The sequence below is a fragment of the Canis lupus genome, chromosome 15 (assembly GCF_003254725.2).
Source record: "Canis lupus dingo isolate Sandy chromosome 15, ASM325472v2, whole genome shotgun sequence".
Classification (NCBI taxonomy): domain Eukaryota; kingdom Metazoa; phylum Chordata; class Mammalia; order Carnivora; family Canidae; genus Canis; species Canis lupus.
Genome location: NC_064257.1, coordinates 1,841,177 through 1,851,670, shown reverse-complemented (window position 1 = coordinate 1,851,670; position 10,494 = coordinate 1,841,177).

The window sequence follows — 10,494 nt, the reverse complement described above, 5'->3', positions numbered from 1 at the left end:
TCCCTCTTCCTGTGTCTCCTGCCTCTCTCTCTCTCTCTCTCTCTATCATGAATAAATAAATAAATAAATAAATAAATAAATAAATAAATAAAATCTAGTTCATTTAAAAAAAAAACGAGGATCTCTGACAGCTGGGAGTGGAGAGGGCCTTCTTGGCAGAGGGAGGGGGGGCGTGCAAGCACAAAGGTACAGGGAAAAGTGCAGTGTGCTCTGGAACCGCAGACAAGCAGCAAGAGTAGCTGGGGGGAGCTGGGGGGGTGGGGGTGGGACACACCTGAACAAGGAACCAGGAGGCCAAGTCCTGGGATTGGGATGGGGTGGTCTTCTGAAATTCCTACCCTCGGCCCTTCAGGTGCCCTGGTGACAGCAGAAGTCCCTCCTGCCTGAGACCGCTCCCCAGGGCATCCCAGGGCTCTGCCCCGGAGGGGGGATGGGGGTGTGCATGCATCCGGGGCACGTGGGCAGGAATCCTAGGTGGAGAAAGGAGGCCTGGAAGAGGGGAGCATTAAGGACTGAAGGGTCCTGGCCTAATAAGCCTTGAGGAGACTCGCAGGGCAGAGAGGGAAACCGGGGAGGGCAGCGGGGAGAGAAAAGGAAGAAGCCCAGGACCATCCGGGAGGGCAGCGTCCGCACATCTGGGCACCAGTGTGTATGTGCGCGTGTGTCCCTGAGATCGTGTGTGTCTCCGTGCTTGCACACTTGCACCCTACATAGTTCGAGCCTATTTCTTGCACACGACACTTGCAGGTGGAGCTGGGGGAGGGCAAATTCTTGACCCGGTGCCCTCTCCTCTCCTATCGAGACGGGGCTAGAGGCCTGGTCATGACCATGCGTGGGCCCATGGGTCAGGGGTGGCCCTTCCTGAGCCCTGCTCCCAGCCTGGTCCGGTCCGTTTGCTTCTCTGCAACCTCGCTGTTCCCCCACCCCAGTGTCTCCCTCAGGGACAGTGGTCGTGGGCTCCAGACTCCTCGCTGTCCCTGTGAGCCAATGGAGGTCATGTCTCCCCTCCCTTCTGCCCTTCCCTTCCCCTCCCTCCTCCCCTCCTCCTCCTCCCCTCCTCCTCCTCCTCCTCCTCTTCTCTTCCCCATCCCCCCTCCCCTCTCCCTCCTCTCTCCCGCCTGCAGGGCCCTCCTCCAGGCTTCTCCAGAGTCAGGCCTCTGCGGAGGAGCTGGGTCAGGGAGAGCCAGCTTCCCCCGTGGTGCCTTGCAGGGGTCACTTGGCCTCTGGGCCCAGGTCCAGGAACCTGCCAGGGGGAGTTCAGCACAGGAAAAAGTGGGTAGGGTGAGAGGGGGTGTCTGAGGGTACCCCGAGAGCACCCGTCCATGTGTCTGTGTGAGGTGAAGGATGGCAGGTGAGTCTGTGAGCAAATGGCATGTCCACCGGCAGCGCTGACGTGAGATGTGTGCAAGACAGACCGTGTGTGAAAGTGCCCCGGGAGGGGGGTGCGAGTACAAGCTCACATTTATCAAGCGCCCACTGTGAGCCAGACAGGACCTAAGTGCTCCGCTCAGATTATCTCATTTAATAAGTGTGACAGCGTGTGAGAGGGTGGGGGTGGGGGTGGCTGGCCGGGAGCACTCCCACACCGCACCCCAGCACCCGAGCACCCCAGCAGGGCCCCTCAGGCACCTCTGAACCATGCCTGAGTGGGGGAGCGACCTCTCAGCCCCTCCCGCATGGACACTGGCAGAGGAGGGAAGAGGCCACTCCCCGGGGTCCAGCCCGGCTCCCTGCCCTGCTGGGCCCCCCCATCCCCACCCCCACTCCCACCCCCCGGGGAGGGCCTGACTCCCTCCTGGGACAAGACTTCTCTCCCACCCTATTAGCACGGGGCCCAACTCAGCAGGGGCTTAACTGCGTGTTCTTTAGCAGAGGGTGAGGCGGACCCTGGGAAGGTCCCTACGTTGGTCCGCCCTGGCCCTCGCTCTGTAGATGTCACATGAGGGAAGGAGAACCCCCTGGGTCAGAAGCCAGGTCCCAGAAACGAGGGAGCCATGGCGAAGCTGTCTGAGTTGAGGCCAAGGGCAAACGGGGAGCCCGCACCCCATCCGAGGCCTCAGGGGCCCACTCCAGACGCCCGTTTGCTGCTGGGGTTTAGGTAAGAGAAGGTGCTTGCAGGTGAGGACTGTGGTCACTTGGCACCCAGGTGGTAACCCTGTGGGGACGCAGGGCAAGAACGCCAGGGATTTCTAGAGGAAAAGTGACAAGGAAAGAGGAGGGACGGAGGAGGAAGGGAAGAGGGAGGGAAACCATGCAGGTAATGGAGTGTCCCTGCCCCCTGCATCAACCACCCCATGGGGGCAGGGCAGTTACTCAGAGGTGAGTTAGAGCCGATTCAGAGGACCCCAAGCAGGGAGGGCTTCCGGGAGGAAACGGGTGAGCCCCGAAGCACAGTAGGGAGGAGCTCCGGGAAGGGCCAGCAAGCATGTCTGGAGGTCAGATGCAACCAAAAGAGCCATCAACTCCCACCCCCTCCCTGGGGTTGTAACGATTGTGCTTTCCAGAAAAATACTAATATTTGCTATCGTTTGTTGGGTTATTTTCAGAGAAATACATTATTATTCCTGTGCGAGGAGATCTAGGTTTAAAAAGGCAAAGGAAGGCCTTTGCCCGAGGCCACATGGAGGGATTTGAACTCAGGCTTTGGCTTCAAGACTCAGGTACTGACCGGCTCCTGGTTACTGCTGCCCAAGTCCCAGGCCCGCCCCTGCCGGGTCCCTGAAGCTGTGGACCAGGCCGTGCCCAGCCCTCGGGCTCAGAGCCTCATCATCACCCCTCCAGCACCACCTCCAGCAGGTGCCAGATTCGGGGTACGCTTCCTCCTCAGGTCCGGAGTCAGGCAGGCCTGGCTTCAGTCATGCTCCCTCACTTGGCAGCTGTGTGGTCTTGGGGAAGTCACTCAACCTCTCTGTGCCTCAGTTTCCTCTACTGAGGGAATGAAGGTGGCCCTGAGAGGATCGTGGTGAGACTCTAAGCGGTGAAAGCACCATGTTTGGCACAACAGGGAACAGGAACTATTTTTATTTCCGCTCAACCACATGCTGTGCTGATACCCCAACCGGTCACTCCTGCCTCATACCTTGCAGAGGAGCAAAAGGCAGACTGGCCAGAAATTCCAGAACACCGAGGTCCCTGCACCTGTCGGTCTCTAGGGCTGCCAGAGCCAAGGCCACAGGCCGGGGGCTTAAACAATGGGAGTTTATTTCTTCACAGTTCTGGAGGCCTGGAAGGCGGAGATCAATAAATCGTGCTGGCAGATTTGGTTTCTCTGAGGCCTGTACCCTCAGAACGCTCCCTGTCTCTCTGGGGCGGGGGGGTGGGGGGTGGGGGGTGGGGGGGTGGGGGGGGTGTGTCCAAATTCCTTCTTCTTACAGAGGAACCAGTCAGATTGGCTGAGCTCCTCCCATAGGACCTCCTCCAACCTTACTAACCTCTTCAGATGCCCTGTCTCCAAATAAGGCCACTTTCTAAGGCCACTTTCCAAGGGGTCGGGGCTTAGAGGTCTCCCATACAAATTTCACAGGGGACACAAGTCACCTAATAATAATACTGCCTTCCTTCCCTGGGTGTCGGCTCATGTTGCCTTTCTCTCTGCCCGGAACACTGTCCACCTTCTCTCCTCCCCCTCCCCCGAGCACCTCCTGCTCATCATCTAAAACTCAGCCCGAGCGTCACCACCCCCAAGAAGCCTTCCTGGCTAGACTGCTGCCTCTGCTGGTCTCCCACAGCACACTGTGCCTACCCATACTTTGTCATGCACCACGTCATGCTCTCGAAGAATTGTCTTTTCTTTTTTTTAGAAAAAAATTTATTTGTTTGTTTGTTTATTTATTTATTTATTTATTTAGAGAGGGACTTGGGGGGAGGGGCTGAGGGAGAAGAAGAGAGAATCTCAAGCAGACTCCCCACTGAACATGAAACCTGATACAAGGTTCGATCTCATGACCATGAGACCATGACCGGAGTGGAAATCAAGAGTCGGTCGCTCAACTGACTACACCACCCAGGTGCCCCTAAGACTCGACTTCTCATATTTCCGGTCTCCCCTGCTCACCTAGATGCCTGTTGTTTTGATCTGCACACCATCCCTGTCCCTCTGATAGTAACATCTTCCTCACAGGGAAGAAAGGACGTTCTGCTCTACCTCCCCACCCTTATGGCCTCATTTAACCTTCCACCTCCTCACAGGGCCCATCTCCAAATACATCACACGGGGAGTTAGGGCTTCAAGGTATGAATGGGTGTGAGGGAGACACAAACATTCAGTCTGTGACGGTCGGTGAGAATGTGGAGAAATTGGGCCTCTCCTAGGTTGGTGGTGGGAATGCAAAATGGGGCATCAGATCGTGGTTCCCGCTTCTTGCCACCAGGATGAGCATATGACTCCAATGAGAGTCCTTCCTGGAGCTTTTCATCCACGAGTGCTGGGTGAGAAGACTCTTCTGTTTCCTCGGGGAATCCAGAATGATGTAAGTCTGGAGCTTTGCGTGGCCTTGCCTTCCTCAACTCCCACTGTGAAGGGCCTCCATTCTGCAAGGGGCAGAGGGAGGCTTAGGTCCAGAGAAAACACCTACTATGGGCCAGATTCTTTACTGAAATTTTTGACTTTTCATATTTCAATTTCTAGTGTTTTGGATAGGTAACCCAGTTAAATCGTGCAAAAATCAAAATAATGTATAAAGGGGTGCCTGGGTGGCTCCGTGGGTTAAGCATCTGCCTTCAGCTCAGGACATGATCCTGGAGTCCCGGGACCAAGCCCTGCATTAGGCTCCCTGCTCAGCGGGGAGTCTGCTTCTCCTTCTCTCACTGCCTCTCTGCCTCTTCTCTCTCTTCTGCTCATGCTTTCTCTCTCAAATAAATAATAAATAAAATCTTAACATATTATATACAAAGCCACACAATAAGAAGGCTCAGTTTTATACCAGCTCCTGTCAAGCCCATTACCCACCTCTCACGACATGGATAATCACTTTGTTTGTTTTAGAGAAGGAGAGATGGAGAGAGGGGCAGAGAGAGAGAGAGAGAGAGAGAGAGAGAGAGAAATTTCAGCAGGCTCTGCACTGGGCAGGGCCTGAGGTCGGGCTTCATCTCACAACCCTGAGATCATGACCTGAGATGAAATCAAGAGTCAGACGTTTAACTGACTAAGCCACCCAGGTGCCCCTGGATAATCACTTTAAAATATTTCCTGTGGATCCTTCCAATGGTTCTTTATGGCAATATAAGCAAATAACAATAATATATATATTATTATTCCCCCCCTCTTTCTTAAAAAAAAAAAGAATACTATACACACACACACACACAATATTATATAGTGTTATAATAGATATAGTTCTACGCCTTGTCTATTTTCCTTTAACAATATATTTCTGGTGTACTTTCCATAAAATACCCTGGCTTTTGTCTTTCTTTTTTACAGCTACCTAATATTCCAATGTGGTCATGAACTACCCAGTTCGTATTGACATACCCTGGGCTTATTTCCTTTTTTTTTTTTTTTTCCTAGGCTTATTTCCAATCTGTTGCACTAAATAGACTTTGTATGTATCATTTTATGTGAGTACAAGAGTATGCGTAGGCTTAATAATAAAATGATAATCGAAAAAACTGGGCAAAGTAGTTGAATAAAAGGTATACAAATGGCTGATGAACACATGAAAAGATACTCACCGTCATCAGCTATTAGGGAAATGCAAATCCAAAGCATATGGAGATACCACTTCACAGCCACCAGGATGGCTATAATCAAAAAGACAGACAAATAGAAGTGTCCGTGTCTTAGTCTGCTCAGGTTACTATAACAAAAATACCATATATGGGTTGGTTTCAACAAGGGAAATTTATTTCTCATAGTCTGAATGCTGAGAAATAAGTTTCTGGTGTTGAAACCAACCCTTCTATGGTCTAAGATCAAGGTGTTGGCCAATTTGGTTTCTTGTGAGACTTCTCTTTCTGGCTTGTAGGTGGCTTCCCCGTCACCGTGTACTCAATGGTTTTGTGCAGTGCAGAGAGCTCTGAGGTCTCTTCTTCCTAGGAGGGCAGTGATCAGATTAGAGCTCCACCCTTATGACTTCATTTAACCTTTCACCTCCTCACAGGGCCATCTCCAAATATAGTCACACTGGGGGTGAGGACTTCAACATAGGAATTTGGGAGGCACAAGAACATTCAGTCCACAACAGTTGGTGAGAACGTGGAGAAATTGGAACTCTCCTACCTTGTCGGTGGGAATGCAAAATAGTGCAACCACTTTGGAAAACAGTTTGGAAGTTAATTCAAAATGCTAAACATGAAACTATCATTTGACCCAGAAATTCTATTCCTAGGTACACACCCAAGAGAAATGAAAACATACGTTCACACAAAAACTGGCAAGTGTGTGTTCAGAGCAGTATTATTCATAATAGCATTATTCAAAATATCTTTTTGATTTTTCTATCAAAAAGATAGAAACAACCTACATGTCCCTCAATTGATGAATGGGTAAACATGTAGTACGTCCATATAATGGAATATTATTCAGCCATAAAAGCAATGAAGTACTGGTCCATACTACAATATAGATGAAACTTGGAAGTATTATGCTACGTGAAGGAAGCCAGTCACAAAGGATCACATATTATATGAATTCCATTTATACGAAATTTCCAGAAAAGGCAAATCTGTGGAGACAGAAATTAGATTCATTGATGTCTGGGGCTGAAGGAGTTGGTAGGAAAGGAGAGGGACTGCTAATAGATTTGGAGTTTCTTTTGGGGAAGATGGAAATCTTTTAAAATAGATTGTACCATTCTGTGAATAAACTGAAGTCATTATATTTTACAGGTTAAATGGGTGAATTGTGCAGCATCAGAATTCTATCTCAATAGAACTGTTGGCATAATAGAGTCTTAGGACTGCAACTGTTGTGCAAAAGGGTAAATGCATTTAAAATTTGATAAATATTGACATATTTGGCTATGGCAAATATAACATATTTGAGAAATATGACATATTTCTCACATTTTTCACTCCTGCTAGTGATATATGAAGTATATCTTCATATATAGGCAGGTACTATATACCTGCAAGGCAGGTACTATTATCTCTATTTTATACAGAAAACTGAGGCATGGGGGCCCCTGGGTGGCTCAGTCGATTAAGCATCTGCCTTTGGCTTAGTTCATGATCCTGAGGTCCTGTGATTGAGCCCCAAATCAGGCTTCCTGTTCAGTGGGGAGCCTGCTTCTCCCTCTCCTGTTCCACCTGCTTGTGCTCTCTCTGTGTGTGTCAAATAAATAACTAAAATCTTAAAAAAAAAAAAAAAGAAAACAGGCATGGACAGTCCAATATCACACAATAAATAATATCCAAGATGCAACTGAAATCAGGACTGTCAGGCTCCAAAGCTCGCGCTATGCTGCATCCTATTCATCTGGTATTTTTCCAATAGTCATTTGATCTTCTAAAAACAGCAACAGGAACTTTTGTTGCATTGATTTTCCCTCTTATTTTTCTGTTTTCTATGTCATTGGTTTATACTTTCATCTTTGTTATGTCTTCTTTTCTGCTGACTTGGGCTTAATTTACTCTTCTTTCTCTAGTTCTTAAGGTAGAAGCTAATGACACTGATTTGAGACCTTTCTTCCTTTCTTTTCTTTTTTTTTCTTTCTTCCTTTCTAATTTACGTATTTGGCCCTATAAATTTTTTCCTAAGTATGTTTTTAGTGTCATTCCACAAACTCTGATATATCGTATTTTCATTTTCATTCAGTTCAAGATACTTTTTAACATTCTTTAGAATTTCTTCTTTAACCAATGGGATATTTAGGAGTCTCTTAATGAGTTTCCAAATTATTTAGGGGATTGTCTAGATATCTTTTTATTATTGATTTTGAATTTAATTTCATTATACTCAGAGGACATACTTTATCTAATACTACATTTATTAAAACTTGTTTTATGGTCTTGGTAAATGTTTTATGTGGATATTAATAATGTGTACTCCACTGTTATTGGGTGAGGTGTTTTATAAATGTCAATTAGGCCAAGTTGGTTGATAGTGTTTAAATCTACCATATTCTTGCTGATTTTCTGCCTGCTTGTTCTATCTACTATGAAGAAAGGGATATTGAAATATCCCCAACTATAATTGTGGATTTTCTCATGTATCCTTGCAATTTTATCAGTTTTTGATAGTATTTAAATTTATATTTAAAGTGGGTTTCTTGTAGGCAACGTGTAGTCAGATCTTGCTTTGGATAAACAACTTGACAATCTTGGCCTTCAAATTGTGGTTTTTAGACCATCTACAGTTAATGTGATTATTAATATGAATGAGTTTAAATCTACCTTCTTGCTATTTGTTTTTTCTTTGTTCCATGTGATCTTTGCTCCCTTTTTCCTATTTTTCTGATTTTTTTTTCCAATTTCATTTTATCTCCTTTATTATTTTAATTAGCTATATATATTTTTAGTGATTACTTTGGGGTTTATAGTATACATCTCTAATTTAACCCCATCTATCTTCATGTAATATTACACTATTTCATGTATGGAATAAGAATCTTACAATAAATTAAATGCTTTCATTTCCCCATCCCCCAGCCTTTACGCTGTTGTTGTAACACATTTTACTTCTATGTGTGTTATGAACCCAGAATACTTGTTATCTTTTTATTTGCTTTAACCAATAAATTATCTTTTAAATATATTTTGTGCCACATGGTGTGTTCTGATGAGAGATGAAATGATTACTCAGAGTCCAATACCTTAGAACAAAGAGAGGCCCGAAGGGGCTTACCAAGCATCACCAAGCATCACCAAGCAGTGCAGGTGCTGAGGTGAAGCCGAGTCTGGGTTGGTTCTTGGTTTCATTATCATAGAATGTAAAGTATGCGGAAACAAGGAAGGAAAAACAACTCAAGAAACCGATCTTGAGAGGGCCAGCAGGGAACTGCGTACATGACTATCCGCATGGGTCTTGGATGAGCATTAACTAGGGGGCTGCGGGGATGGGAGATCTGACCTCAGCAGGCCTGACAGTCTATCCAACATCATTGCTGTTTTCAGCACGTACTGTTTTCAGTAGGGACTGATGGCAGGAATAATTGGGTTTTGCCACACTCATAAAGCTGTTGCCATTTATGTGTGTCTTTGTTCTTATTGTTTCTTTTCCCTGCTCAGGTCCCGCTCTCCCACAATTTTTAAATAAGAAAAAAAGTATTCAATATTTTTCCACATAGTTACCATTTGTTTGTGTGTAGATCCAGATTGCTATCTGGTATAATTTTCCTTCTGTCTCAAGGACTTTTGTAGCATTTCTTATAGTGCAAGTTTTTAAAAAGATTTTTTTAAATTTATTTGACAGAGAGAGAGAGAGAGCACAAGCAGGGGGGAGAGGCAGAAGGAGAGGGAGAGGCAAGTTCCCTGTTGAGCAGGGAGCCTGACATGGGACTCTGTCCTAGGATTCTGGGTTCATGAACTGAGCCGAAGTCAGGTGCTTAACTGACTGAGCCTCCTAGGTTCCCCTCTTATAGTGCAGTTTTGATAGTGATTAGTTACTTTAGCTTTTTAAAAAAATTATCTTGGAAGAGGTCTTTATGTCACCCTGTTTTGAAATATATTTTCAGTGGGTATAGAATTCTAGATTGATGGGGGTTTTTTGTTTTATTTTTTATAGTCTGTACTTTAAAGGTGTTGTTCCACTGTCTTCTGACTTGAATTGTTTCTGATGAGAAGCCTGCTGTAATTCTTACTTTATTTCTTTGTATGTCATGTGTCTCTTATTCTCTGGCTGTTTTTCTGATTTTCTCTCTATTACTGGTTTTAAGCAATTTTGTTATTATGAGCTTATAATAATAAACTTGCCTTGGTGAAGTTTTATTCATATTTCTTGTGCTTGATGTTCTTTGAGATTTTTGAACCCCTGATTTAATTTTTGTCAAGTTTGGAAATTTTTGGCTATTTCTTCAAATATTTCTGCTCCCCTCAAATGTAATTGGATTTTGAGGACTCCAATTACATATATATTAGGCCTCTTAGAGTTGTCCCACAGCTCATTGATGATCTGTCCATATTTAAAAATTTTTTTTCTATTTCATTTGAGATCTTTCTATTGCTATGTCTTCAAATTTATGAATCCTTTCTCTTTTTTTTTGAATCCTTTCTTCTGTATCATCAAATACATTGTTAATCCCATTCAGTGTATTTTTCATCTCAGATGCTGTATTTTTTCATCTCTAGAAGTTAAATTTGGCCTTCCCCTTCCCCATTCTCCACTTAACATGATCAGTCTCTATGTTAGCTTCTTGAGCATATAGAATATAGCTATATTGTTTTAATATTCTTATATACCAAGCCTATCGTCTGTGTTATTTTGGAGTCTGTTCCTATTGATGAACTTTTCTCCTTATCATCAGGGTTTTATTTTCCTGCTTTTTTTTTCATGCATGTTGGTTTTTGGTTGGATTCCAGACATTGTGAACGTTACCTTGTGTGCTGATCATTTTA